This window comes from Myotis myotis, unplaced genomic scaffold, assembly GCF_014108235.1.
Source record: "Myotis myotis isolate mMyoMyo1 unplaced genomic scaffold, mMyoMyo1.p scaffold_m19_p_2, whole genome shotgun sequence".
Taxonomy (NCBI): Eukaryota; Metazoa; Chordata; class Mammalia; order Chiroptera; family Vespertilionidae; genus Myotis; species Myotis myotis.
Window position 1 is genome coordinate 145,954,966 of NW_023416324.1, and position 27,886 is coordinate 145,982,851.

A 27,886-nucleotide genomic window follows, 5' to 3' on the forward strand; every position below is an offset into this window, starting at 1 on the left:
GAAGTGTAATAGTTTCCCCATATGCATCTAGAACGGTCAGCGGCCCCCTTGGGAAAAGTGCGGTAGCTCTGCCCTTTTCTCACTTAAACTTGAGAGGAAGATGATTTTCCTGACTGGTGAGACTGGGGAAAGCATGCCACTACTTGGCCACAGTCCTTTACTGGGCAAAGTTAAGTATTGATACGCCATTGCTCTTTTGTTCATAGACGCAGCGCACCTAGGAGCTGCATATGCCCATCTCAACTCTCCAAGTGGTTACTTGTCACTGGTGGGCCCAGCTAGGTCTCTTGTTCTTGCTTCTGCACTTGGAGCTGGGTAATCTGTCAGGGTTCAGTGGGTGTCCAGATGCAGACACAGAGCACAGAACTAGTAGATCAGCTTCTCCCACACAATTAAACAAAGCGCCCTGTGCTCTCTGGCCCATGACATCAAGCTGATACTGTGCTTGGATCGCACAGTGTTATCCAATCCAGCTTGACTGATGGTAAAGCCGATGCTGTGCTTTGATCCTCTCTCCGCTTGCTCCTTTTGCCAAGTTCTTAACTGTGTGGAATTGGAAAGTGGTGATTGGATGAGTGATTTTTATCCTGCCCCCAAATTCCAATAAGAAAGCAAGGGCAACAAAAGGAAGACTGGGGGTGGAGGCCTGGAATGAGAGTTGATTGTTGAAGTGTGCCTATGGGTGTGTGTGGAGAGACAGGGACTTTTCACTTTCTGCCTGCCTTTAGTTCATTACAATGCCCTAATTAAAAAAACACACAGACACTAAAAAGCGAGGTTCAAAAATGATCCCAGGGGCTATAATGCAGTCGGCGGCACTGTTGGAACATGCAATCAATAAGTAAACAGAGCATGTCAGCCTGAAGACCTTTCAGAACAACATTTCTACTCAGGGGAAAAAAAATTAAAGGTAGATTTAGTCTATTTAAATATTTCCCAAGATCCTTGTTAAATTTCAGTTAGTAATATTCCTTTCTTTGAACAAGCAGTGTATGTTTGCCTTTGACTGAGAATAGTCTGGGCTAAAGACCATTTAATATTCAACCTGTGACTATTTTAGTACTGGGGCTGGACCCAAAGAAATTCATGCTCAATGGAATGATTTTCACTTACTGAGACAAATTCACTTTTTGCTTCCTTCAGCAATTCATCAATCTAATGGGAGAAATAGAAGCCATTGTAATAATGAGAACAGGGCTCTAGGAATATGAGCCAATATCAATACTTTAATAATGCAAATTCTATTGCTATTTATTTGGTCTCAGTCCAAATTTGCTTTTAATTAAGTTTTCTTGCCTTTGCATGCTGCTCTCTCTCTCTTCACACATATGATGCCTATGCTTTTTTCATAAGATGCATATCACATTTGATAAGATCCTAATTGGAAAGATTGATAATGATATTGATGGCACCACGATTACCATCATCATTACCATCATATCAGTGAACATTTTAGAACATTTTGCTCTCAACAGTGTTTTGGATAAAGTAAATGTTTCCTGTCTGATATGTTACATCTGCAAACAATACACCAAGAATGCTAGAGAAGATATATATTTAAAAGTAATATATTAACATAATGTGTAAGTATGAAAATTTATTCTGTGTCGTGACTAAACGTATATAACATAAGATACTGTTAAACTCTTTAGCTGCAAGGACTATCAAATTCTGTTCTTTCATTGTTTTTATATATATAACAATTTTAAATATTTCTAGGGTAGTTGATTCTGGGCAGCGGGCATCATTCAAGAATATTATGAAATTCTGTGGCTTCTTCCATCCTGGTTCCCTACCTTTATTAGGATGCTCTGGGCAACCTGTGGTTAACAACTATGGCCCAGACCCTAGTTCCCTGGTTTCTCCCCTGTTTCTAGCCTATTTCCAGCTTGTTCCTGACTCTGCTTTATTGTCCTCTACTCTCTATCTCCCTTTTTTCCTTGAAGCTTTTGACTTTGGGCTCCTTTCAAGACTCTGGGATTGCTGTACAGCTGCTTTAAAAGGGATAACCCACCTTAGCAGGCTCCAGATACAAATGCTGACCTAGTTTCTCTGGTGGGTGGATTTGGACAGAACAGTTTCAGACCATAGCTTGCTTGTTCCTTCATCCTTCTTTATCCAGACCTTAAGTGTTGGATTTCCTCAAGGCTTAGCCCTGGGTCCTAATGCATCATGCCATTTCCTATTCCCAGCAGCATTATAAGGTGGGGAATATTGTTGCCTCTATTGTGTAGGCAGTAGAATTTTGTTTAGAGTATTTGAGTAATTTCCTCATGATTGTACAGCTAGGAAGTAACAAAGTTGGGCCGAAATCTAGGTAGTTTTACTCCAGGACCCCGGTTTTCAACCACTGCTGTATATAGCCATTGGTTTACATGGAATCTCTAGGTGATCACATTCACTTGTGAGTTCAATTGCCATCAAAACATTGATGACTCCCAAACTTCAGTTGCCTACTCAAGGCCTTTATTTGAATGTCTCAAAAAAATACACAATTTCCATCTAAACACATCCAAAGATTAATTTAATTATTGCCCCCTCCAAACCCAGTCCTCTGAAGTGTTCCCCCATCATTTCCCCACAATCTTCTGTTTAGCAATACAACCCAAACACCTGGGCATCACCCTTGACTCATCCCTCTCCTTCAATCCTGGATATAATCCATTGTTAAATACTGCCACCGAGGCCTCTGAAATGTTTCAAAGCAATCCTCTTACCTCCACCTCCACAGCTCCACCTTCACCTAAGCCCCTGCTGTAATTCATCTGATCTAGTGCCTTAGACCCCTCACATCTAGCCTTGGCCCTTTTCATCTGCTCTCAACAATGCTGTCGAAGTGGCCTTTTCAAAATGTAAATCTGACCATATCATCCCCTGCCTAAGATCTTTCATGGTTCTCATTGTCAGATAAAGAGTTATCTACTTAGCATGGCCAGCAAGGGCCTGCAAAGGTTGGCCTCTGCCTGAAGCTCCAGCCCAATATGGATCCTGTCTCCTGGCTCTCTGTACTCAAGACACTTGCCTTCTTTCATTTGGGCAACTTCAGCCTAATGCAGAGCCTTTACGCATGCTATTCCCTCAGTCTGAAATTCTCTCTCTTCCCTGACCCCTCCCCCCCCCTCCGACCCCCTGCCCAAGTCTAGATAACGTTTACTCATTCTTTAGTTCTCAGGTCACATGTCAATTCTTCAGAGACACTTTCCTACCCCTCACCCCAAGACTGTGGCAGGTTCTCTTGTAATATACTAACCTTATGACACTGTGAACTTCACTGTCATAACACTTAGCTCAGTTTGTAATTATGCTTTTGTTTATGTGATTACTTATTCAATGACTCTTTTGCCCAGTGGAACAAAATATTCTCAATAAGGGCAGGGACCAAGTCAGTTTTTGCTGAATGTTGTATCTCCTGCAGGCATTGATAAATATTCATTGAATGATTAAGACAAATGACTCTAAAAACACAACAGAATTAATTTTATATGTAACAGATTAAATGGTAGAAATTAAATGTCTGTTGAGTGATAGGTCATATATTAAATTTGAAGATAGTTACATTTTTTGACTCAAAACTTCCCTCTTCTATTATAAGCTTCTTAACACATTCTGAATATCTCAATATATAACAAAAAGAACATAATCTGGTCTTAAAACCCATTCCTGAGTCTTGAAACTTGACCCCATTGTGGTATGTGGCAGCCAGAACATGCTGCTCTGGGGTATTTGCCTGACTGTCCCACTTCCCACCACACTCCATGCATCTCCAACCTTCTGGACTTCCCAGCTACCTTGCCTTCAAGTTGGAGCCTATTGCTGGCTCTTGGTTGGGGTGACCCGTTAGACTCTAGTTTTTATTTTACCCTTAGGTTTGTGTCCCAGCAGCTTTAGTAAGAGTCGGTGCCAGGCATAGTAGTAGATGGAGGTGAGGAGGTAGTGGTGGTGATGCGGATGGCTGGTCTAATTTATAGTCACTGCCAGGAGGGGAATTTGCTAATATCTGATCTGGAGTCTGAACTTCCTAGTAGAAAGAACAGGGGGTGCTGGGAGTTGTTTGATAAGATGCTAGTAGAATTCATCATTTTTGGTCATTTGGGGGAAATGATTAAGTCCCAGGACTATTAACTCTGAATCTCCAAAATGGGCCCAGAAATCTGCATTTTAATATGCAGCCCAATTCATTTTGAAGCATGTAGTTTTTGTATTACACTTTGAAAGAAACACTGGCATAGAAACACCATTTATGCAGAGCAGTGTTAACACTTACTCTAAACACACACACACACACACACCACACACACACACACACACACACACACCATACACACACACACACACACCATACACACACACACACACACACACACACACACACACACACACACACACCTATATTCTCGGCTCTATTGACTTGCTTTGAACAAGATACACAAATGCCACCACATGGGCTGACCCTCTGGTCCCTTCCATTAAAGTATATAATGGGTATCACTGTTTTTTTATGCTAAGAAGCCTAGAAGAGTAGTTACCTGTTTTTCTTTGTGAATCTCAGGAACATCTGTTGCCTACCACCTGGAGTTCTCTGTAACAGGTGCATGCTAGAGACAGCAATGGTGAAAAATCACATGGCATTAGCCCACATCCCTCTTGCCAAATGGGTCAGTTGAGATGGTAGCCAGAATTTGAGCAGATGTGTATTAATAATTTAGTGAAGTGTCACAATTTAAATGAAAGAGTACACAGATATGGGACACATTTTGTGGGGCAGGAGAGGCAGTTTTCAACTATCCAGGAACCTCAGTCTCTTTCTTCCCCTCTATAAGTTCTCATCCCCTCTTTGCTTATCCCCAAAGCATTCACTATTTCTAAAGACCTTATGAAGGAGATGAAAGTTGTTCAAATAAAGGAAAGCAGTTGTGTAAATGGTGGAGACCTCAGTCAGAAGGCCCTGAGATCGTCTGATTCACATCTATTATGCAGATGAGGAAATGGTAGCCCAGGGACATTATGCAATTAAGCCAGGAGATAGGCTATATTATGGTCTATTCTGTCTGGAATCCAAAGCCCAGCTGGAGTCCAGGTGTCAGATGGAGTTCAATATTCTTCCCACACTACCACAATGTGTTAACTCAGAGTTCCAGGCAAGGGAAATGGTCAATGATATTCTCTCTACTATACTGGAAATTGTATGTCACGAGTACCTGTCTTGTTCTTCGCTATAACCTTAGTATTTAAAACAGTGCTAGACTTATTGTGAGTACTTGGTAAGTCTTAAGAAGGCCTGGAAGCTTCTATTTTTGTGTTTCTAGGAACTTTGAGCTGCCTGCAAGAAGTCCTACTACTCTGATGGAGGGATCCTGTGCCCAACAGGAACCTGCAAATGAGACCTTATTTGGAAACAGGGTCTTTGCAGATGTAACAAGTTAAACTGAGGTCATGCTACATTAGCGGAGCCTAAACCCAATGCCTGGTGTCCTTAGAGAAGACCATGTGAAAAAACAGCAGCACACAGAAGGCCCTGTGGTGACAGAGGCAGGCAGAGACTTCAGTCATGCAGCTGCAAGCTAAGGAAGGTCCAGCCTTCACAGTCCAGCAAAGCCTCCAGGTTACCACAGCCCTAGTTGTCATCACAAGGAGTAGAAGAACCGCCCACCCAACTGAGCCCAGCCAACCCACCAGATTGTAAGCAATAATAAAATGGTTGTTTTAACTATTGTGTTTGGGGGTTGTTTTCTACACAGCAATGGATAACTAGAACATTTATGATCCCCATAAGCAGATTTGGAGGTTAGAACGTGATTTATTAGGTTATGTTCCCAGGAAAAACAAGTGGCATGGGGAACTGGGATAGCAAAGGCAAGACAATCAAGTAAGGATGTGGCACCAAGCAAAATCCCATGGAGGGTAAGTGTGAGCTAATCCTGAAAGGAGATCTGGATACAGTGCAAGTCATAATTCAGCATTGTCCCCATCAGGGTCATAGACACGGCAGAACCTATACTTCCTTATCCTCAGTCATTGGTTAAGGACTTCCAAGGGAGACATCAACTTCCAGTCGCCTCTGGCTCTCTGGGTGAGCAGGTGCAGGGGATGTTAGCAGCAGCCCTCCCACAGGAGACACAATGCTGAAATTTGGGAGTGAGGGTGCACAGAGAAGCAGTTCGGGTGAAATAGTAAAGACAGGGTAACTAATTAATTCCAATTTGCCAGGGACTATTCATGTTTAAAATGGACAATTCTACATCCTGTGAAGCCCTTCAGTCTTAGGACAAACTGAACAGCTGGTCACCCTAGAAAGGGATCCCAGGGGACATGGGAAGAGCATGGCAACATCTGTTGCAGTGGATGCAGTACTATCCCCAAGCTGGAGAGAGTGGGGTCCATGGGACCCTCCAGAGGTGTCTCTGTAAGAGGCCAAGGATGCTGGAGGTCAACAAGCAGACGACACTTTTAATGTAAGAGCCTATAACCTGTGACAGATATGAATGTTTTAAAACTATTTCAAACACTGCACAAGGGCTGAGGGTGATCAAAGAGGAGAAATATCTTTTAGTTCAGCAGTTAGAGGCATGGGTGTGAGAAAAGGGACAGAAAGCACATTGATTGATAGGACTAGGAGCTGGTATGGAACACGGAACTCAACAAGGAGTGCACATCACAGCGTCATCCATGGTGAGGGTATACAGGAAATGAGAGACAGGTGGAAGACTGGGAATTAGAGGGAGGAGAGGGACAGGAAATGATGAATTTACGGTTAGGCAGAAATTTTGGAAAAAGAAAGTGTTCTAAAATGATCATTTTTTATGTTTCCTGAGGGGAAGGAGTTCATGGATAAAAATGAAGGTGAAAACTAGTTGTGGGAATCGAGAGGCTGGTGGCTGGTGATTCTAGTAGGGAAAGAACTGGAGTCCTAATTACCTTAATTACAAGCAAAGAAGCTGGTTTATGCCAATAACAGAATGAAAAAAGAAATTTATTAGCAAAAATGAGAACTTCAGTGAGAAAAGGCAAAGATAATGGGGAGACTTCATTAATGCTTATAGATTAATGAATGGTTTGAGGACAATAAACATAAACATATTCATTTAATATCAGAATATTAGATGAAAGCGGAGTTTTGCAACCAAGAGTGAAATGCCTATAGGATAAACAAAAAGGATGGTATTTCATTTAAATTCCATAAGTTAAGTAAGTATATGAAGAGGTTATGTTATGGAGTATAATCCTTTGGCTAAGTAGGTAAAGAGGTTGAAGACAGGTTTGTATAAATTAGTGAGCAAAAATCTATCAGATTAATAAGGAAAGGCATTTAAGATTTTCCTGTTCTTTTTATTTTTTATTTTTATTTTTTTTTTTTTTATTGCTTAAAGTATTACAAAGGGTATTACATATGTGTCCATTTTATCCCCCCGCCCTAGACAGTCCCCTAGCCTCCCCTATCCCCCCATGTCTTATGTCCACTGGTTATGCTTCTATGCATGCATACAAGTCCTTTAGTTGATCTCTTACCCCCCTACCTCCTGCCCCGCAACCCTCCCCGGCCTTCCTGCTGCAGTTTGACAATCTGTTTGAGGCAGCTCTGCCTCTGTATCTATTATTGTTCAAAAGTTTATAATGGTCTCTATTATCCATGAATGAGTGAGATCATGTGGTATTTTTCCTTCATTGACTGGCTTATTTCACTTAGCATAATGCTCTCCAGTTCCATCCATGACGTTGCAAATGGTAAGAGTTCCTTCCTTTTTAGAGCAGCATAGTATTCCATCGTGTAGATGTACCACAGTTTTCTAATCCATTCATCTACTGATGGGCACTTAGGCTGTTTCCAGATCTTAGCTATGGTGAATTGTGCTGCTATGAACATAGGGGTGCATATATCCTTTCTGATTGGTGTTTCTGGTTTCTTGGGATATATTCCTAGAAGTGGGATCACAGGGTCAAATGGGAGTTCCATTTTCAGTTTTTTAAGGAAACTCCATACTGTCTTCCATAGTGGCTGCACCAGTCTGCATTCCCACCAGCAGTGCACAAGTGTTCCTTTTTCTCCACATCCTCTCCAGCACTTGTCGTTTGTTGATTTGTTGATGATAGCCAGTCTGACAGGTGTGAGATGGTACCTCATTGTTGTTTTGATTTGCATCTCTCGGATGATTAGTGACTTTGAGCATGTTTTCATATGTCTCTTGGCTTTCTGAATGTCCTCTTTTGAAAGGTGTCTATTTAGGTCCTTTGCCCATTTTTTGATTGGATTGTTTATCTCCCTTTTGTTAAGTTGTATGAGTTCCCTATAAATTTTGGAGATTAGGCCCTTATCGGATATGACATTGGCAAATATGTTTTCCCACACAGTGGGTTTTCTCGTTGTTTTGTTGATGGTTTCTTTTGCTGTGCAGAAGCTTTTTATTATATGACATTGGCAAATATGTTTTCCCACACAGTGGGTTTTCTCGTTGTTTTGTTGATGGTTTCTTTTGCTGTGCAGAAGCTTTTTATTTTGATGTAGTCCCATTTGTTCATTTTCTCTTTAGTTTCAAGTGCCCTAGGAGCTGTATCAGTGAAGAAATTGCTTCGGCATATGTCTGAGATTTTGTTGCCTTTGGATTCTTCTAGAATTTTTATAGTTTCCTGTCGTACATTTAAGTCCTTTATCCATTTTGAGTTTATTTTTGTGTATGGTGTAAGTTGGTGGTCTAGTTTCATTTTCTTGCATATATCTGTCCAATTTTCCCAGCACCATTTATTGAAGAGACTATCTTGGCTCCATTGTATGTTCTTGCCTCCTTTGTCAAATATTAATTGAGCATATTGGTTCGGGCCGATTTCTGGGCTCTCTATTCTATTCCATTGATCTATATGCCTATTCTTGTGCCAGTACCAGGCAGTTTTGAGAACAGTGGCTTTGTAATACATCTTGATATCTGGTATTGAGATCCCACCTACTTTGGTCTTTTTCAGGATTGCTGCAGCTATTCGGGGTCTTTTTTTATTCCAGATGAATTTTTGGAGAGTTCGTTCTAGATCTCTGAAGTATGCCGTTGGTATTCTAATGGGAAGTGCGTTGAATTTATAGATTGCTTTGGGTAGTATGGACATTTTAATGATGTTGATTCTACCAATCCATGAACACGGTATGTTCTTCCATCTGTTTATGTCTTCCTCTATATCTTTTTTCAACGTCCTGTAGTTTTCTGAGTAGAGGTCTTTTACCTCTTTAGTTAAGTTTATTCCTAGGTAGCTTAATTTTTTTGGTGCGATGGTAAACGGGATTGTTTTTATAATCTCTCTTTCTGAAAGTTCACTATTGGTGTATAGAAATGCCTCGGATTTCTTGGGGTTAATTTTGTATCCTGCTACATTGCCAAATTCATGTATTAAGTCCAGTAGCTTTTTGATGGAGTCTCTAGGGTTTTGTATGTATAATATCATGTCGTCTGCAAATAAGGACAGTTTTACTTCCTCTTTTCCAATTTGGATGCCTTTTATTTCTTCTTCTTGCCGAATTGCAATGGCTAACACTTCCAGTACTATGTTGAACAGGAGTGGTGAGAGGGGGCATCCCTGTCTTGTTCCTGTTCTTAGGGGAAATGGTGTTAGTTTTTGTCCATTGAGTATGATGTTGGCTGTGGGCCTGTCATATATGGCTTTTATTATGTTGAGGTATGATCCTTCTACTCCCACCTTGCTGAGAGCTTTTATCAAAAATGGGTGTTGAATTTTGTCAAATGCTTTTTCTGCATCAATTGATATGACCATGTGGTTTTTTTCTTTCAATTTGTTTATGTGATGTATCACGTTTATTGATTTGCGGATATTGTACCATCCTTGCATCCCTGGGATAAATCCTACTTGGTCATGGTGTATGATCTTTCTGATGTACTGCTGGATCCGATTTGCTAAGATTTTGTTGAGGATTTTGGCATCTATGTTCATGAGGGATATTGGCCTGTAATTCTCTTTCATTGTGTTGTCTTTACCTGGTTTTGGTATTAGGGTGATGCTGGCTTCATAGAATGAGCTTGGAAGTGTTCCTTCCTCTTGAATTTTTTGTAGTAGTCTGAGGAGGATAGGTTTTAGTTCTTCCTTGAATGTTTGGTAAAACTCCCCTGTGAAGCCGTCTGGTCCTGGGCTTTTGTTTGCTGGAAGCTTTTTGATGACTGCTTCAATTTCTTCCATAGTTATTGGCCTGTTGAGATTTTTAGATTCTTCCTGATTGAGTTTTGGAATGTTGTATTTTTCTAGGAATTTGTCCATTTCCTCCAGGTTGTCTAGTTTGTTGGAGTAGAGCTGTCCATAGTATTTTTTAACAATCATTTGTATTTCTGTGGGGTCTGTTGTTATTTCGCCTCTATCGTTTCTGATTTTGTTTATTTGGGTCCTCTCTCTTTGCTTCTTGGTGAGTCTGGCTAGAGGTTTGTCAATCTTGTTTATCCTTTCAAAGAACCAGCTCTTGGTTTCATTGATTTTCTGTATTGTTTTTTTGGTCTCTATGTCATTTATTTCTGCTCTAATCTTTATTATCTCCTTCCTTCTGCTCACTCTGGGGTTTTCTTGTTGCTCTCTTTCTAATTCTTTGAGTTGTAGAGTTAGATGATTTACTACCATTTTTTCTTGTTTTTTGAGATAGGCCTGTAGAGCTATAAACTTCCCTCTCAGGACTGCTTTCATTGTGTCCCATAGGTTTTGGATTGTTGTGTTTTCATTGTCATTAGTTTCCAGGATGTTTCGAATTTCTTCTTTGATTTCATTGGTAACCCAATCAATATTTAATAGCATGCTACTCAGCTTCCAGGTGTTTGAGTATTTTGGGTTGTTTTTATTGTAGTTTATTTCTAATATTATGCCATCGTGGTCTGCGAAGACGCTTTTTATGATTTCAATTTTCTTGAATTTGGGGATACTTTGCTTGTGACCCAATATATGGTCTATTTTTGAATATGTCCTATGAGCATTTGAGTAGAATGTATATTCCCTGGCTTTCGGGTGAAGTGTTCTGAAGATGTCTATTAAGTCCATCTGATCTAGTGAGTCATTTAGGATTGCTGTATCTTTGCTGATTATTTGTCTAGAGGACTTATCCAGTGCTGTCAGTGGTGTATTAAAGTCCCCTACTATGATTGTATTGTTGTCGATGTCTCCTTTGATATCTTCCAGGAGTTTTTTTATGAATTTGGGTGCTCCTGCATTGGGTGCATATATGTTTACCAGGATTATATCTTCTTGTTGTATTGATCCCTTTAGTATTATGAAGTGGCCTTCCTTATCTCTTGTTATGGCCTTCACTTTGAGGTCTATTTTGTCCGATATAAGTATTGCTACCCCAGCTTTCTTTTCCTTTCCATTTGCCTGAAAGATATTTTTCCATCCTTTCACTTTCAGTCTGTGTGAGTCCCTTCTAATGAGGTGGGTTTCTTGTAGACAGCAGATGTATGGGTCATGTTTTTTTATCCATTCAGCCACTCGATGTCTTTTGTTTGGAGCATTTAGTCCGTTTACGTTTAAAGTTATTATTGAAAGGTAGTTGTTTGTAGGCATTTCTGTTTTTGTGTGGCTGTTTTCTTTCTGAGCTTTTTATTTCTTGTTTTTATACCAGTCCCTTTAGCATTCCTTGCATTGCTGGCTTGGTGGTGATAAACTCCCTTAGCCTTTTTTTGTCTGTGAAGCTTCTTATTTCCCCTTCAAGTTTGAATGATAGCCTTGCTGGATAGAGTATTCTTGGATTCAGTCCTTTGCTTTGCATCACTTTGTAAATTTCCGTCCATTCTTTTCTGGCCTGATGTGTTTCTGTTGAGAAATCATTTGACAATCTAATGGGAGATCCCTTGTATGTAACTTTCCGTCTCTCTCTTGCAGCCTGTAAGATTCTCTCTTTGTCCTGAACATTTGCCATGGTAATTATGATGTGTCTTGGTGTGGGTCTTTTTGGGTTCACCTTGTTTGGGACTCTCTGGGCTTGTGTGACTTTTTTCTTCCCCACCTCAGGGAAGTTTTCTGATATTATTTCTTCTAATAGGTTTTCTAATCCTTGTTCATCCTTCTGTTGTTCTGGTACCCCTATTATTCGTATGTTGTTTCGTTTCATGTTGTCCCAAAGCTCCCTTAGGCTCTCCTCCTGTCTTTTCATTTTTTTCTCCAATTGCAGTACATTTTGGGTGTGTTTTGCTTCCTTGTCTTCTAAATCACTAATTCGGTCCTCCGCTTCTCCTAGTCTACTGTTGATACTTTCAATGGAGTTTTTCATTGCAGCTATATCGCTCTTCATATCTTCTTGGGTCTTACTTAAGTTGTTGATTTTTTCATCTGTTTCTTCTAGCTTCTTCCATATGTTATCGATTTTTTCATCTGTTTCTTCTAGCTTCTTCCATATGTTATCGATTTTTTCATCTGTTTCTTCTTGCTTCTTGCTGAGGTTGTCGATTTTTTCCTCCATCCGGTTTATGCACTCTAGGACCCTTATTCTGAATTCTTTTTCTGTCATGTTGCATGCCTCTGTATTACTTAGCTGCTTTTCTGGAGAGTCCTCCTTCTCTTTCCTTTGGGGGTTTCTTTGTCTACCCATGTTTGATCTCACTGACATATCTAGACGTTGAGTCGTTCAGTGGCTGCTCCCTTGGTGGCAGTGACTCCTTGGTCTGCGGTTCCTCTTCGGGCGGTTGCGGTAGCAGCTGCTCTTCAGTTGGCAGCAACTCCTCTGGTGGGTGCTGTTCACAGCTGTGGTGGCTCTTCTGGCTGGTGGGGCGAGGTTTCACGTACAGCTGCTGTTCCTCAGCAGAGGGTGTGGTGCTCAGGAGGTTGCTGTTGCTTGGATCTGCTGTGTTGATTTAAAGGCACAAAATACAACACAACAAGGCACCACGTACCAGGCACTATACACAAATATATTCACGATATTAATAACCCCAAATAAAGGTGACCACCTGAATTAAGAGAATTAGGGGATAAGGAAGAAGGAAGAGAAAAAGAGAAAAGAGAAAAAAGAAAAGAAAATTAGGGACCAAAAAAAGGAGTGCAAAAATGAAAGTGGGAAAAAGGAGCGGGGAAAGTAAAAGCGAGAAAAGAAAGGAAAAGAAAAAAAAAAGAGCGAAAAGAGAGAATGAAGTGGAAGAGGGGAAGAGACTTTTTATATGAGGAGAATGCTCCTATAGAACAGCCATTAATCCCAACAAATTCCAGCAACAGCTCCCTGGAGATAAATGCAAACTAGAAACAACCAATAATATAACGATGAAAATAGAATGGAGAACACTAATCCCAAAATAAAATAAAGAGAAAATAAAATGGCACTTTAAAAAAAATGGTAAAATGGTAGCAGTAATAATACTGGTTAAAAATAAGAAGGTAGTAATTAAAAGGGTAAAATCAGGTGATGGAAAAAAGAAGAAAAAAAAAAAGAAGAAGAGGAAAAGAAAAAAAAACAAGAAAAAAAAAGAAAAAAAAATTGGTTTCTTAGTTAAAAGGTGAAAAAAGAAAAAAAAAAAAATATTGCAGTAGTGAAGGTCCTTCGGTTCTTCTATTCTTCAGTGTGGCTCGCCTTAGACCTGCCCGGTATTCAGGAGAGTGTTGAGTTTCCCTGCGATACACTGTTCCTCTGTGTTGTAAACCACAGTCCTTATTTTAAAGCAAGCCGCATTTGTTTCCCAGACTGCCTTATTTTGTGTTTAGCAAAGAGTCAGTTTGTGGGTCAGCCTCTGGGTGGCAGTGTTCTGGGGTTGGCCTCTGAGGCTACAGGGCCTCTCTGTCCAGTGGAAGTTCACTGCCCAGAGCTGGCTGCGTAAGAGTTACCAGTGCTGTGTTGTTGCTGGGATTGAAAATCCCTCTATAGGCCAGACCCTGTTAACTCCCAGGGACTGATCAGGTTATTTTAATCCTTGATCTCCTACAGGGTGGAATCTGGGTGTGGCTGTGCTCCTTGCCTGGGGGCTGGGGGGAGGAGTCTCACTCTCCAGAGAGAATGGCTGCCTCAGACGTGGGCTCAGGGGTGTCTCAGCACTCAATTCGCTGCCACCTCTCCCGGCCCCCCTTCTCTCCTCAGTCTCTCCCCAGATTCCACTCCTCCGCACACTCTCCCTCTCTTCAGCACAGGTGAGTGTCTGTATCCGAAATGTCCCATGAACAGGGTTCAGTGAAAACAAACAAACGCCGGCCGCGGAAACGGGGAAGGCTTGGTTTCTGTAAGCTTCTTCTCTTACCGGGACTGCATGGTCTGGTCAGCTCTTCAGGCTGCCCCCTTTAGGCTCAGTCCTCTGTGATCACAGACCGAGCTCTCAATTCCCCCGGCAGCGCCAGGAATCCCGCGGTTCTCCTTTCCCCCGTCAGGGGCTGTGCCTGTCCCAAGGGACGCGGCTGTCTGCCACGCGGTCTCCCTCCGACTCTCTGGGCTCAGAGGTCTGGCAAACTTTCCTGCCCAAATCCCTGGTTTTTTTTACCTTTCCAGGGGAGTTCTGCTCTTCCCGGCTGTAAACTGTCTCGCCAGCTGAGGAATTTCGCCAATTCGGGGTGGATGTTACTAGTTTCAGCTGCTCACTCCATTTGCTCAGGGACACGACCTGGGACGCGTCTGCCTATACCGCCGCCATCTTCCATATCGCCCTGTTCTTTTTAAACTTATATTTCATTTCATTTAAATATTTAGAAAATATGAAAGGTCACACAGTGAAAACTTGCTCTCTTGCATCTGTCCCATGTCTGCCCAGTCCTTACCTCTCCAAACAGGTAATCGCTGTTGTGGATTTCCTGTGTATCTGTTTCCAGTATTTTTAAAAGTGTCCATTCACGCAATAGGAATGCATTCCCTGAAGGCAGGGAGTTTAGTTAGCTACCGTATCCTCAGCACCTAGAAAAGCGCCTGGGGCATAGAAGGTGTTCAATAAGTATATATACACACTTTGAATGATTATTAAGTCAGTGTTTATTAACATACAGATCATTTTCAAAATTTAAAAGAATCTACAGAAATGAATCATTGTTTTGTCAATGCTTGTTTCAAATTGATGACTGTTAGGTCCAGGCCCTACTGATAATTTGAAGCAATGGAATCACAAACATCAAGAATCATTTTGTTTGATATTTATGTGCCCTAGTTCATCAACTGTTGCCGATTTTGAACTGTAAACTTTATGTTTTATGTATCCACATAAAAAAATCTACAGGATAGATTTTTTGTTTGTTTGTTTTGTTCAAAGCTTAGTCTGGCTTCACCCATTATTTCAAATCAGTTAAACCTGAAAAGGAGTGAAAATTGAGTTATCAGCTGTTAAACGACATATACATTTTTGGTAGACAAAAATGTATGCACACTTTAAATAATTACAAAGGCAGTGTTTGTACTTCAACTGCGTTTTCAAACTTCCCATATAATTTTAGGATGAATTTCCTTTGTTCAAAGCTTAGTCTTGCTGAAAAGAAAAATATCAATTGAGCTATCAGCTGTTAAAGTGTGTATACATGTTTTTGGGACAACCTGTATGTTAAGTGATTGAATATATTCACCCCCCACAACTGTAAACAAATAGTAGCATTCCATACACACTCGTTTAAATGCATCTCACTTTATGTATTTCATAGTATGCCCTTGAAACTTCCTTTATTGATACCTAAAGCCCTTCACCTTTTTTTTTTCCAATTTGAGTTCTGTTCCATTGTATGGATGTACATACATATACATACAAGAGATAATTTATTCAACCAATCTCTTATTAATGGCTACTTAGTTTGTTCCCAAATGTTTGCTATTACAAACATTACTGCAGTGAATAACCTTGTGTGATTTTTGTATCTATGGGGTAAATTCTTAAAAGTGCAACACCAGTTTTTAAGAACCCATGTCTTTTCCCACATGTCTCAGATAATGATGACAAAATTCTAGATTAGATTTCCAAGCATGACATTTCTTTTTTTAAATTTATCTTTATTGTTGAAGGTATTACAGATGTCTCCCCTTACTTCCCATTGACCCCTCCACTCAGCACCTGCCCCATCCAGGCTATTGTCTATGTCCATGATGACGTTTCTTGTGGGGTTTTCTTTTTGTTGTTGTTGTTTTTTTATCCTCACCAAAGGATATGTTTTTTGGTTTTTCTTGTTTTTTAAATATATTTCATTGATTTTTTTACAGAGAGAAAGGGAGAGGGATAGAGAGCTATAAACATCGATGAGAGAGAAACATCGATCAGCTGCCTCCTGCACACCCCCTACTGGGGATGTGCCCTCAACCAAGGTACATGCCCTTGACCGGAATCAAACCTGGGACCCTTCAGTTTGCAGGCCGACACTCTATCCACTGAGCCAAACCAGTTAGGGCAAAGGATATGTTTTAATTTATTTGGGGGAGAGAGAGAGAGAGAGAGAGAGAGAGAGAGAGAGAGAGAGAGAGAGAGAGAGATTGGTTGTTTCCCATGTTCGCCCAGACCAGGGATTCAACCTGCAACCTAGGTATGTGTCCTGACTGGGAATCAAACCCGCAACTCTTTTGTGTAAGGGATGATGCTCCAACCAAACCAAGCCACTTGGCCAGGGCTCATGTTTGTTTTAGTGGTTACTAGGGTTACTAATGGCAGGTGTCTTTGTGTTTTTGGCCTGCTTTAAAAAAATGCAGAGAGATTTGCAGAATGAGAAACATTAAGCAGGGTTGGAAGCCATAAAATTGACACATAAATGCCCAAGGTCATGCCAAAAGATCACATTGGAATCAAATCTAAATTTCCATCTCTTGTGTAACCACTGCTTGGATCTCTAAGCTGGTTTTAATCATTACTGTTTAATATTCACATCTGTGTTTTTTCATACTTTTCTAAGGACATTTGAGTGCTCAGGCCAATTCATAATGGTTTCTTTGCCTATCATCATAGCTTTTCATTTTCATCATAGCCTTAGGGCTTTGATCTTATTAATTTGGTCAGACGGTGACACGGGGGACATCAGGCTGAAATGACAGCATCCCACTTGGTTGATCTCAGTGTTGTTTCTTACAGGCGAGGGCAAAGCCAAATCAGACATGGATGATGGTGCTAAAAGGAAACAGGCTCTGAATTCTTAACCCAGACATACATGGCCAGGCTTCCTCCCGCTGCCATATTTCCATCTGAAACCTGCAGATACTGATACATGCCCTACACTCTTTGAGGGTGTGGTGGTGCATTTTAATTAGATAAGCTTCAAAATGTAGTTTGTTTGAGCTCTTCAGGTCTGAGGTCCTGGATAAAAAAAAAAGGAGGGGAGGAAGGGTTATAGAATTAGTGAGATAAAGGAGCACATTCCAACCATGACCATTTTTCATTATAGAGTAACTTGACAACTGCTGTAAGCCTCTTACTCCAATACAATGCCTGGGAACTTCCAGTACAGCGCATGTCTGTTTAATATTCTGCTTTCTCTTTCTATGCACTAAATGCCTAGGACCATGGATAGTTTATCCAGTCATGGATATGTTTTAAATGTTAACTGGATCCTAATGGAGGTGTCAGCCTCAGAAAAAGCCCGGGGCTGCCGGCCAGGAGGTGGGCTTTTCTGACTCGACCTCACCTACCTGATGCCCTCCAGCAGCTCACGTACATCCCCTGAGCCCAGCTTCTCTTTCACTGTACAGGGTAATGATTTCTACCCCATCACTTCTGTGGATGAATGGGGAAGTGCAATGAGAATGTATGTATGAGCGTGTTCAGTAGAATAAGGCCCATTAAAGATTATTACAATCATTAATGTCTATACAGGGCACTTTCTCAAATTGGAAAGAAAATGGAGATATTAGGAAATGAGTTCCACACATCCGAGGCCAGGACTTCCCCGCCTCAGCTGAACTATAGATCAATAACAGATCTAAATTTCCTCCTGTGATATTTCAAAATTACATAGGCCTATACATGCATCAAATCTGCTTATGGATATACTAGAGGCCCTATGCACGAAATTCATGCAAGAGTAGGCCTTCGCAGTCCTGGCTGCCTCAGGCCGAAGCAGCAGCCCTGGCGACTACCTTGGCCCTCACAGCCCTGGCTTCATGTGAAAGGTTGTCTGGAAGGTTGTTCCGCTGTTTGGTCATTCAGTCTATTTGCATAGTATGCTTTTATTATTATAGATTATAATATGCATATATGGATATAAGATATAGACTTCAATATTTCAATAACAACAACAACAAAAATCTTCTTTTCAGTGGGCTCACATTGAACTGTCCTGGTGCGGGGGGGGCGGGGGGGGGGGAGTTGGAACAGCCAGGATGTAACAAAGGGGCCCAATGCCAAACTCGTCATCCTGCCAGCTTGTGTTCCAGCCCTGGGAACTGCCCCGAAACCTTTGGGTGGCATTAGGAGTCTGGAACAGATTCTATTCCAAGAGCTCTGGACACTCATGGAGAGGAAATAAACCTGTTGATTTCTTTCCCCCTGAAAGTGGATAGCCAAATGGGGTCTGGTGATGCTGGTACTTGTGGTGGTGATTACAGAGTCTAGCAGGCAGCAAGAATTCACCAGTCTCCTCTTAAATATTTACTGGGTCAAGCAGGTAATGCAAATGAGTAAGGCGGCCAAGATTAGTATTCTTATACTCCAGTGTCATCATAGTTAGCACGTAGAACAGCTACTCATTTCAGGAATACAGCCAGGAGTGTGGGGGCCGAAGCACAAGGGAGAGCATACTCCACTGGATCTGACTGTCAGGATGGGAGTGCAGGCTTTGTGTGGTAGCATTCTCTTGATTCTTACTTGAGGTCTAAATTTTCATTTTATGTAAAATCCTCTCATTTTTGAGTGTGGGTGCGTCTATATACACACTCACACATACATGCACATATTATGTGAGACAAACTCTCCCTGGGGGTCTTTGAACCTCAGGTGGAGAGGAAAGGGTGGCACCAGGCAGGAGCAGGAGAAAATTATAACATAGCACAGTGGCAACACTATCACAACACTTCCTTCTGGAGCTCAGCCTGACCTCCAAAGTGGGGGCACAGAGGCTTCTGGGCCATGACCTAAACATCTATCAATTTCCTAGGGACGGGCAGTTCAGGAAGACTACTTTGGAATTGCTTGTTTTCGATTCCCCATTTTGTTTGTTAAAGATCATGCCCCCCTCCCCCAATAAAGGAGTTAACATATAGACAATGGAACTAGACTTTGAAACCTGTGTGAGTTTCTAAGATAAACTGTATGAGTCATAATCATAAACATGGGCTTCTCTCCTTTCCTTCCTTCCTTCCTTCCTTCCTTCCTTCCTTCCTTCCTTCCTTCCTTCCTTCCCTTGTTTTTTTTTTTTCTTTTCTTTTTAGCTTATAAACAAGAGAATTGTATTTCTCACAGTTCTGGAACCCACAATTCCAAGATGAGAGTGCCAACTCTCATGTTCAGATGAGGGCTCTCTTTCAAGAAGCAGGCTTCTTATTATATCCTCACATGGTGGAAAGGATAGGACAGCTCTTTGTGGTCTCTCTCTTTTTTCCTTTTTATTGAATTTATTGGGGTGACACTGGTTAACAAATTTATACAGGTTTCAAGTGCACAATTCTACAACATATCATCTGTACACTGTATTGTGTGTTTACCACCCCAAGTTAAGCCTTCATCCATCACTATTTATCATCCCTATAGCCTCCTCCACCTCCTCCCATCCCCGCCTCCTCCCAGCAACCACCACACTGTTGTCCCTGTCCATGATTTTCTTTCTCTTTTTGCTCAATCTCTCCCCACACCCAAATCCTCTCCCTGACAGCTGTCAGCCTACTCTCTATCTATGAGTCTCTCTCTAGTTTGCCTGTTAGTTCATTTTGTTCATTAGATTCCACATATGAGTGAGATCATATGGTACTTTTCTTTGACTGGTTTACAGAATTTCACTTAGCACAATGCTCTCAAGGTCCATCCATGCTATTGCAAAGGGTGATATTTCCTTCTTTTTTATGGCTAATTACTATTCCATTGTGTAAATATATCACTGCCTTTTTCTCCACTCATCTACTGATGGACACTTGGACTGCTTCCAGATCTTGGCTATTATAAGTAATGCTGCAATGAACATAGGGGTGCATATATTCTTTTGAATTAGTGTTTTGGGTTTCTTTGGATATATTTCCAAAGTGGAATCGCTGGGTAATAAGGCAGTTCCATTTTTAATTTTTTGAGGAAACTCCATACTGTTTTCCACAGTGGCTGCACCAATCTGCATTCCCATCAACACTGCGCAAGAGTGCCCTTTTCTCCACATCCTCACCGATACTTTTTGTTTTTTGATTTATTGATGATAGCCATTCTGACAAGTTTGATGTGATATCTCATTGTGTTTTTAATTTGCATTTCTCTGATGATTAGTGATGCTGAGCTCACGTCTTACAGTATATCTATTGGCCATCTGTATATCCTCTTTGGAAAAGTGTCTATTCAGGTCCCTTGCCCATTTTTTAATTGGATTGTATGTTTTCTTGGTGTTGAGTTATATAAGGTTTTTATAAATACTGGATATTAATCCCTTATCAGATGTATCATTGGCAAATATGTTCTCCCATTAAGTGGGCTGTCTTTTGATTCTGTTGGTTGTTTCCTCCGCTGTGGAAAAACTTTTTAGTTTGATGCAGTCCCATTTGTTTATTTTTCTTTTGTTTTCCTTGGAAGTATATTAGAAAAAAATGGCTACAAGAAATGTCCAAAATTTTACTGCCTATGTTTTCTTCCAGGATTTTTATGGTTTTAAGTCCAACATTTAAGTCTTTAATTCATTTTGAGTATAATCTTGTGTAAAGAAGGTATAAGAAGGTGGTCTAGTTTCATTTTTTTGTATGTACCTGCCAAATATTTGCAACACCATCTTTTAAATAAACTATCTTTAACCCATTGTATGTTCTTACCTCCTTTGTCAAATATTAATTGACTATAAAGTTGTGGGTTTATTTCTGATCTCTGTATTCTATTTCATTGATCTATGTGTCTGCTTTTATGCCAGGACCATGATGTTTTGATTACTATGGTCTTATATGTAGCATGATTCTTCCAACTTTGTTCTTCTTTCTCAAGAGCACTGTTGCTATTTGGGTCTTTTGTGGTGTCAATACATTTTTGGAATATTTGTTCTATTTCTGTGAAAAATGATTGGTACTTGATAGGAATTGTGTTGAATCTATGGATTGTTTTTGGTAGTATGCACATTTTAATGATATTAATTCTTCCTATCCATGAACATGGTATATGTTTCCACTTGTATCTTCTTCAATGTCATTCTTCAGTGTCTTATAATTTTCTGAGTTACAGGTCTTTTATATGCTTGGTTAAATGTATTCCTAGGAATGTAATTTTTTTGAAACACTTGTGAATGTGATTTTTTTAGTTTCCCTTTTCAATAGTTCATTATTGCTGTGTAGAAATGTAACTGATTTCTGAATATTTATTTTGCATCCTGCTACTTTACTGAACTCATTTATCTGTTTTAGTCATTTTTGTTGTTGTTGTTGTTTGTTTGTTTGTTTTATGGAATCATTATGGTTCTTTATATACAATACTAGAGGCCCAGTGCACAAAATTCATGCACGGGGGGCAGGGAGGCGGGGTCCCTCAGCCCAGCCTGCACCCTCTTGCAATCCAGGACCCCTCAGAGGATGTCCAAATGCCAGTTTAGGCCCAATCCAGCAGGGGTCCCTGTGGGATTTGGCCTAAACTGCCAGACGGACATCCCTCTCACAATCCAGGACCATTGGCTCCTAACCTCTGGCCTTCCTGCCTGCCTGATCACCCCTAACCACTCTGCCTGCCTACCTGATTACCTCTAACCACTCGCTGGCTTGCCTGATCGCCCCAAATCCCTCTGCCTGCCTACCTGATTGCCCCTAATTGCTCACCTGCCTGCCTGATCGCCCCTGACTGCCTCTGCCTTGGCCCCTGCCACCATGGCTTCACCTGGAAGGACATCCAGAATGATGTCCAAAAGGTCATTTGGCTGTCTAGTTTAATTAGCATCTTATACTTTTATTATTATAGATTGTAATCTGCAAATGACAGTTTTACATCTTCTTTTTCCAATTTGGATACATTTAGTTCTTCTTGTCTTATTGCTGTGGCTAGGACTTCTTGTAGTATGTTGAATAAGAGTGATGAAAGCACTTAAGATCTTGTTCCCGATCTTAAGGGAAATGCTTTTGTTTTTTGCTCACTGAGTATGATATTGGCTTTGGTTTGTCATATATGGCCTTTATTATATTGAGGTATGTTTCCTCTATTCACACTGTATTGAGAGTTTTATCACAAATGGGTCCTTGGTTATATCAAATGCGTTTTCTACATCTATTGATATGATAATATGGTTTTTATCCTTCATTTTGTTTATGTAGTGTATCATGTTTATTGATTTGTGGCTATTGTACCAACCTTGCTTCGCTGTAGTAAATCTCACTTGATCATGTTGTACCCATCTATTTCTTTCTAATAAGGGAAAAGTAATAGCACACCATTTGTCATTTTTGCATGTGTATAATGGCAGTGCTGAAATATAATAGCTAAGCAATAGACCACCAATAAGGTGATTCTGGGGAACTGGTTTGCTCCAGCATTGGAAGGCTAAGTACTACCACATGTTTCATTGTCTTGCTTCTTTCAAATCCTTGAAATTTTCCAAATGCTAAGCAACTGACAAGAGACAGTCTTCCAGGGCACAGACTACAACTATGACTTTGGAGTAGATACTTTTGTTCAGTTGATTATTTCAATTTTCTCATTCATGACAAGGGGTAGCCAAAGAACACCTTTTCAATACACGGTGAAAAACAAAAGCTTGGTGCCGGGAGCCGGTCCATGCTTGCTGTTTCAAGGGAGCTGGCATATATGGCATACTGTTCTTAATATGTTTGCTCACCTTCTTGGCACTATGTGTTTTAACCAAGGTCTCTGAGAAAGGTTGTTTCCCCAGGTAGGGATTTTCCCCTGAAGTTAGGGAAGGAATAAAACCTCTTAACTAAGTGCCAGGCAGGTAATTAATCACTTTAACTATGGACAATCATGCTTAAGCTACATAATCTTTACTCCCTGGAATGGAGATAAGAAACGCCCTAACCTTTGTAATAGAGATTGATAGGATTGAATCAACTGGTATAAATACAGATGTAATAAGACAGCAAGAGACAGAACTTAGAATACGGAACCAAGAGAGACAGAACCTAGGCACAGAACCTACACAGAACGTTCTCTAGAGACAGAAGAACTTCGCTGGAGAGAACATGGCAAAAGATCCTGGACAGAAACTGGCCTCAGAACCTAGAGACAGAACCTAGCGAGAGAACATGGCAAAAGATCCTGGACTGAACCTGGCTGGAGAACCTAGCAAGACAACATGGACACAGAACCTGGCTGGAGATCCTACCAGAACTTCTCTGGAGATCCAGACCAGAAGTTGGCTGGAGATCCTGGCTAGAGAACCTTGCTATGATGATCATCTGAACGCCCTCTCCGTGTCATTCCTTCTTCACTAACTCCGTCCACACCTTTGGGGACCCCCGGACCCGCTGGGGTTGGAACCCAGCAGCTTGGTTCTTTCTTTTTCTCTCACTGTGAAGCTTGTCTGTAAAAATTGGTCATACCTACTTTAATCACAGAAGTTTCTGTTTTGATGGTGAAATCAAAGGACTTGGGGCTAAGGCCTATAACCCCAGGCGAGGGGAAGGGTGGCCAGCAGCCCGTGGTGGTGAGAATCAACATACGTGGAACACCCAGCAGATGCAATTGTACATTATCCCATTTAATACTCACAACATCCTCAGAGGGAGGAACCGTTACCACCCTGTTACAGTGCAGTGACTTTTCTTTTTGAAGGTTTTTTCCAATTACAGATCAAAGTAGAAAATAAAAGTTTCACATGGAAATGGAGAAAAAATTAAAAGAAAGGAAGATTGGAAGCTACTCTTCTCACTTGCCTTTAACTTATCCGATTAATCCTTCTTTCTTTCCTTTCTCTGCCTGGTCCTTAAGGGTAACCATTTCCAACCCTTGGTCCTTTCCCATTCTCTGTCTCTGAGTGATCTTACCAACTGCAGGCTTGAGGTACAACCTCCTGGTAGATGGCTCCTATCTCTAGTCCAGTTCTGTTCTACATTCCAGAACCATGCCAGCCTGGCTGGCTCCCAGCTTGCCACCTGCACACATAAATGAGTGCTGCACTGCTTATGATCAATGGCTGTGTGTTGGGCCAAAGTCGCTTCAGTCCATTTCAGAATTCCAATGAAATTGGGACTAAGTAGCATTTGCCTATACCTAGAGATCAGAAATCTGACCAAAAGGAGGGAGGGGCGCTGAATGGTTTCTAAGGGCCATGTGGTTTTCTTGTGCCCTAGATTTTGGATCCCCTCTAAGGTATGGCCACTGCAGGTGGGATCCCATTCAGTATTTCTACCTATGTCTTATTTCCTTACCAGCCCCAGGCCTTGGGAAGACCAGATGTTACTGCCATTCTGCACAACTTGGCATCATTACCTAGCCTAGCACTTGGTATCATATCAACTCTGCTCTGATCTCTGGCTGGCGGCCCCTGGGCTGAAACTCCAGAATTGCTATGCCCTGATTCCAAGTTGGACTAAATCATGACATCCCTGGGCAGACTGTATCTTTGCCATTTTGGCCCCATCCGATAAGGAAATAGAAGCTTGGTCCATTTTCTTATATTATTTTAGTTTCTAGTCAGGTTCTGCCACTATCTTCATTACAAAATATCCCATACCAAATTTCGACTGCCAGTATTTGTGGCTATTTGAGTGTATCCACATGGATGTTTTGAACATGTTTCCAATTCAACAGTTTAAATCGAATACGGTCTTTCTCTCATTCCTTCTCTATGTGAATTAAGTAAGAAAGGTGAATGGCAGTAGGCTTATAATCATGTAGATGTCATTTATAGATGCCATAACTTCCTTGCTTTCTCTCCACTGATACCTCTCTGAAAAGTCATGACTATCGTTCTCTCTTCCTCCCCTTCCCAGCTCCCTCTGTCCTTTCTGTGTGACAAGAATTTCTAACTTTGCCATAACTGGTGACCTTGGTCAATATTTTTCTTCAAGCTGTTGTGATGATTTAATACATATATTAACTTTCTTGCAAAGTAGTAACTGCTCAATAAAGGGCTTTTACAATTTTTTAAATGATTATATTCATTACATTATAACTTGATTTACTGTTGTGTTACTACATCTTATATCTTTACTTTTCTCAGATTGAAGGTTTTTGGTACAATGAGTTTAAATCCTGAGTCTACTGTTATATGGCCTTGGGCATGTTACTTAGCTCTTCTGGATCTCAGTTTCATATTTGTAAAATGGAAATGATATCTCCCTCACTCGTTGCAAAATAAAGTGTGATAATATAGATAGAATGCTTAGCACAGTGCCTGGCACACACAGCGATAATGATCATTACCATTGACTTTATGCCTTTGCTCATGTTAGTCATTCTTCTTAGAATGTTGTTTGTCCTCTTTCCCATTTTGCAAAGTTCTAAAAGACCTGGTTGAAATACCCTTTCCTCTCAGTGAATTCATGTTTCCTTAACTGTGTTCTACTGCTTTCAGCCTATTGTTATATTTTGTTTTGTACATATTTGAATTACCACTCTTCCTGCTTGACTCTATTCTTATATTCAAAATACTCCATTTTTGACCTGAGAAAGATGACATCTGAAGTATGAGAGAGTGACTCAGCACAGGGATCCTGGCAGCTGTCCCTTTAGCTTTCTCCTCAGAGCCACCAACCCCAGATTCTCCTCATGTGACTCTAGTTCTCTCTGCCCTCCCTCCACGGGAGCTCAGGGAAATGCTCCCAGACTGCATACTTTTATTTAGAGGACAGTACTTCCCTTTGAGTAATATCCATACCTCCAACACTTACCTTTCCAATTTCAGATTATATTGGAGCAATTCCAGTAAAGGACTTTCCAAAGCATGTTGCAAACTTACATGCAAGTAGTGGATTTACTGAAGAATTTGGGATACTGAAAGATTTTTACCAGATGATCATAGTAAGGTTAAGCTTACACAACTTGCTGAAAATGATAGCAAACTGACTGATTACAGCAATGACAATCATGTTGATAGTTACAACAGGTTTAAAGCTTATATTGCTGCCAAGGTCCACTGAATCCACAGCCGAAGATTTCTGGAGAATAGTATGGGAGCATAATGTGGAAGTCATTGCCATGATCACAAACCTTGTGAGAAAGGAGAAAGGAAGGAGAATGTGAGCATTACTGGCCTGCCAACGGTAGTGAAGAGCATGGGAGCTTCCTGGCCACTCAGTAGAGTGTTCAAAGGCTTGCCTGTTATGCTGCGAGGAATTTACTGGAAGAAACACAAAGATAAAAAAAAGGCTCCCAGAAAGGAAGACCCATTTGGTGCGTGGTTACACGGTACCACTCCACGCATGGCCTACATGAGAGTACCAGGGTGCTCTCGGCCAGTGCTGACCCCCGTGAGAAAGGCGTCCCATGCCACACACCAGGCTCCACGCGGTGGGGCCTGCTGTTGCCCACTGCCGTGCTGGAGTGGGAAGAACAGGCAGATACACAGTGCTAGACAGTATGTTGCAGCAAATTCAACACAAAGGCACTGTTAACATATTTGCTTTTTTAAAACACATTTACTGCCCTAACCAGTTTGGCTCAGTGGATAGAGTGTCGGCCTGCGGACTGAAGGGTTCCAGGTTCGATTCCGGTCAAGGGCATGTACTGTGGTTGTGGGGGATGTGCAGGAGGCAGCTGATCAATGTTTCTCTCTCATCATTGTTTCTAGCTCTCTATCCCTCTCCCTTCCTCTCTGTAAAAAATCAATAAAATATATTTTAAAAAACACACACAAAAAAAAACACATTTACTTGCAAATAAACTATTTGGTGCAAACTGAGAAACAGCATGTCTTCATTCATGATGCACTGGTTGAGGCCATACTTAGTAAAGAAACTGAGGTGCCAGAGAGTCACATTCATGCCTATGTTAATGCTTTCCTCATTCCTGGACCCACAGGCTAAACAAAGCTAGAGAAACAATTTGAGCTCCTGGGTCAATCAAACACACAGCAGAGTGACTGTTCTACGGGTTTACTAGTAAAGCAATGTGACAGAACCTCTTCCATCATCCCTGTGGAAAGGTCAAGGGTGGGCATTTCATTCCTGGCTGGGGATGACCACATCAATGCCTGCTATATTGTGGACAGTTATGTACTTGAAGTGAGGCATTTTCAGTATCCCAAAGGTCCAAACCCAGATAGCCTCATTAGGTAAAACTTTTGAACTTCTGAGTGTTATCAAAGAAGAAGCTGCAGCACGGACAGGCCCACGATCATTCACAATGACCGTGGAGGAATGACAGCAGGAACTTTCTTTGCTCTGACAACATTTATGCACCAATTAGTAAAAGAAAACTCCATAGATGTTTACCAGGTAGCAAGACAATTAACTGGATGAGGCCAGGAGTGTTTGCTGACATCGAGTGGTATCAGCTTCTCTATAGCCTTGAGGGCACCAGGCAGGAAGAGAACCCGCCCACTTTCTGGACAGTAATGGTGCAGCATGGCCAGATGGAAGCATAGCGGAGAGCTGAGAGTCTTTAGTTTACCACGGAGAGAGGAAAGTCCATATCTGAGCCTTGCTTCCTCTTTCCAAGATTAGACTGAAAAATCCGTTTTTTATGTGTTGTTGTTCTCCCCCCCACCCCCAGCCACCTGACAGTAACTTTCAAGATATGGGATCCTGCTACCAAACTTATATCATTAACAATGTGTGCCTTTTTGCAAAACTTATTATAATTTACTTATTGTAATTCTCTTATTGTTTTTGAATTAAATTATTGAATTTTACAGTATGTCTAAGAATGGAATTATGAGGGGTATTTTTTGTATTCATTTTAACAGAAATTTTCAATTTATAGAGATTAGGAATCCCAAAGTACAG

At 41.1% G+C, this 27,886-nt stretch overlaps 1 pseudogene; it reads left to right on the forward strand.

The window, feature by feature from the left end:
- The first annotated feature begins 1,353 nt into the window (after positions 1–1,353).
- LOC118675711 lies at positions 1,354–27,217 on the forward strand (annotated as a pseudogene).
- The last annotated feature ends 669 nt before the right edge of the window (positions 27,218–27,886 follow it).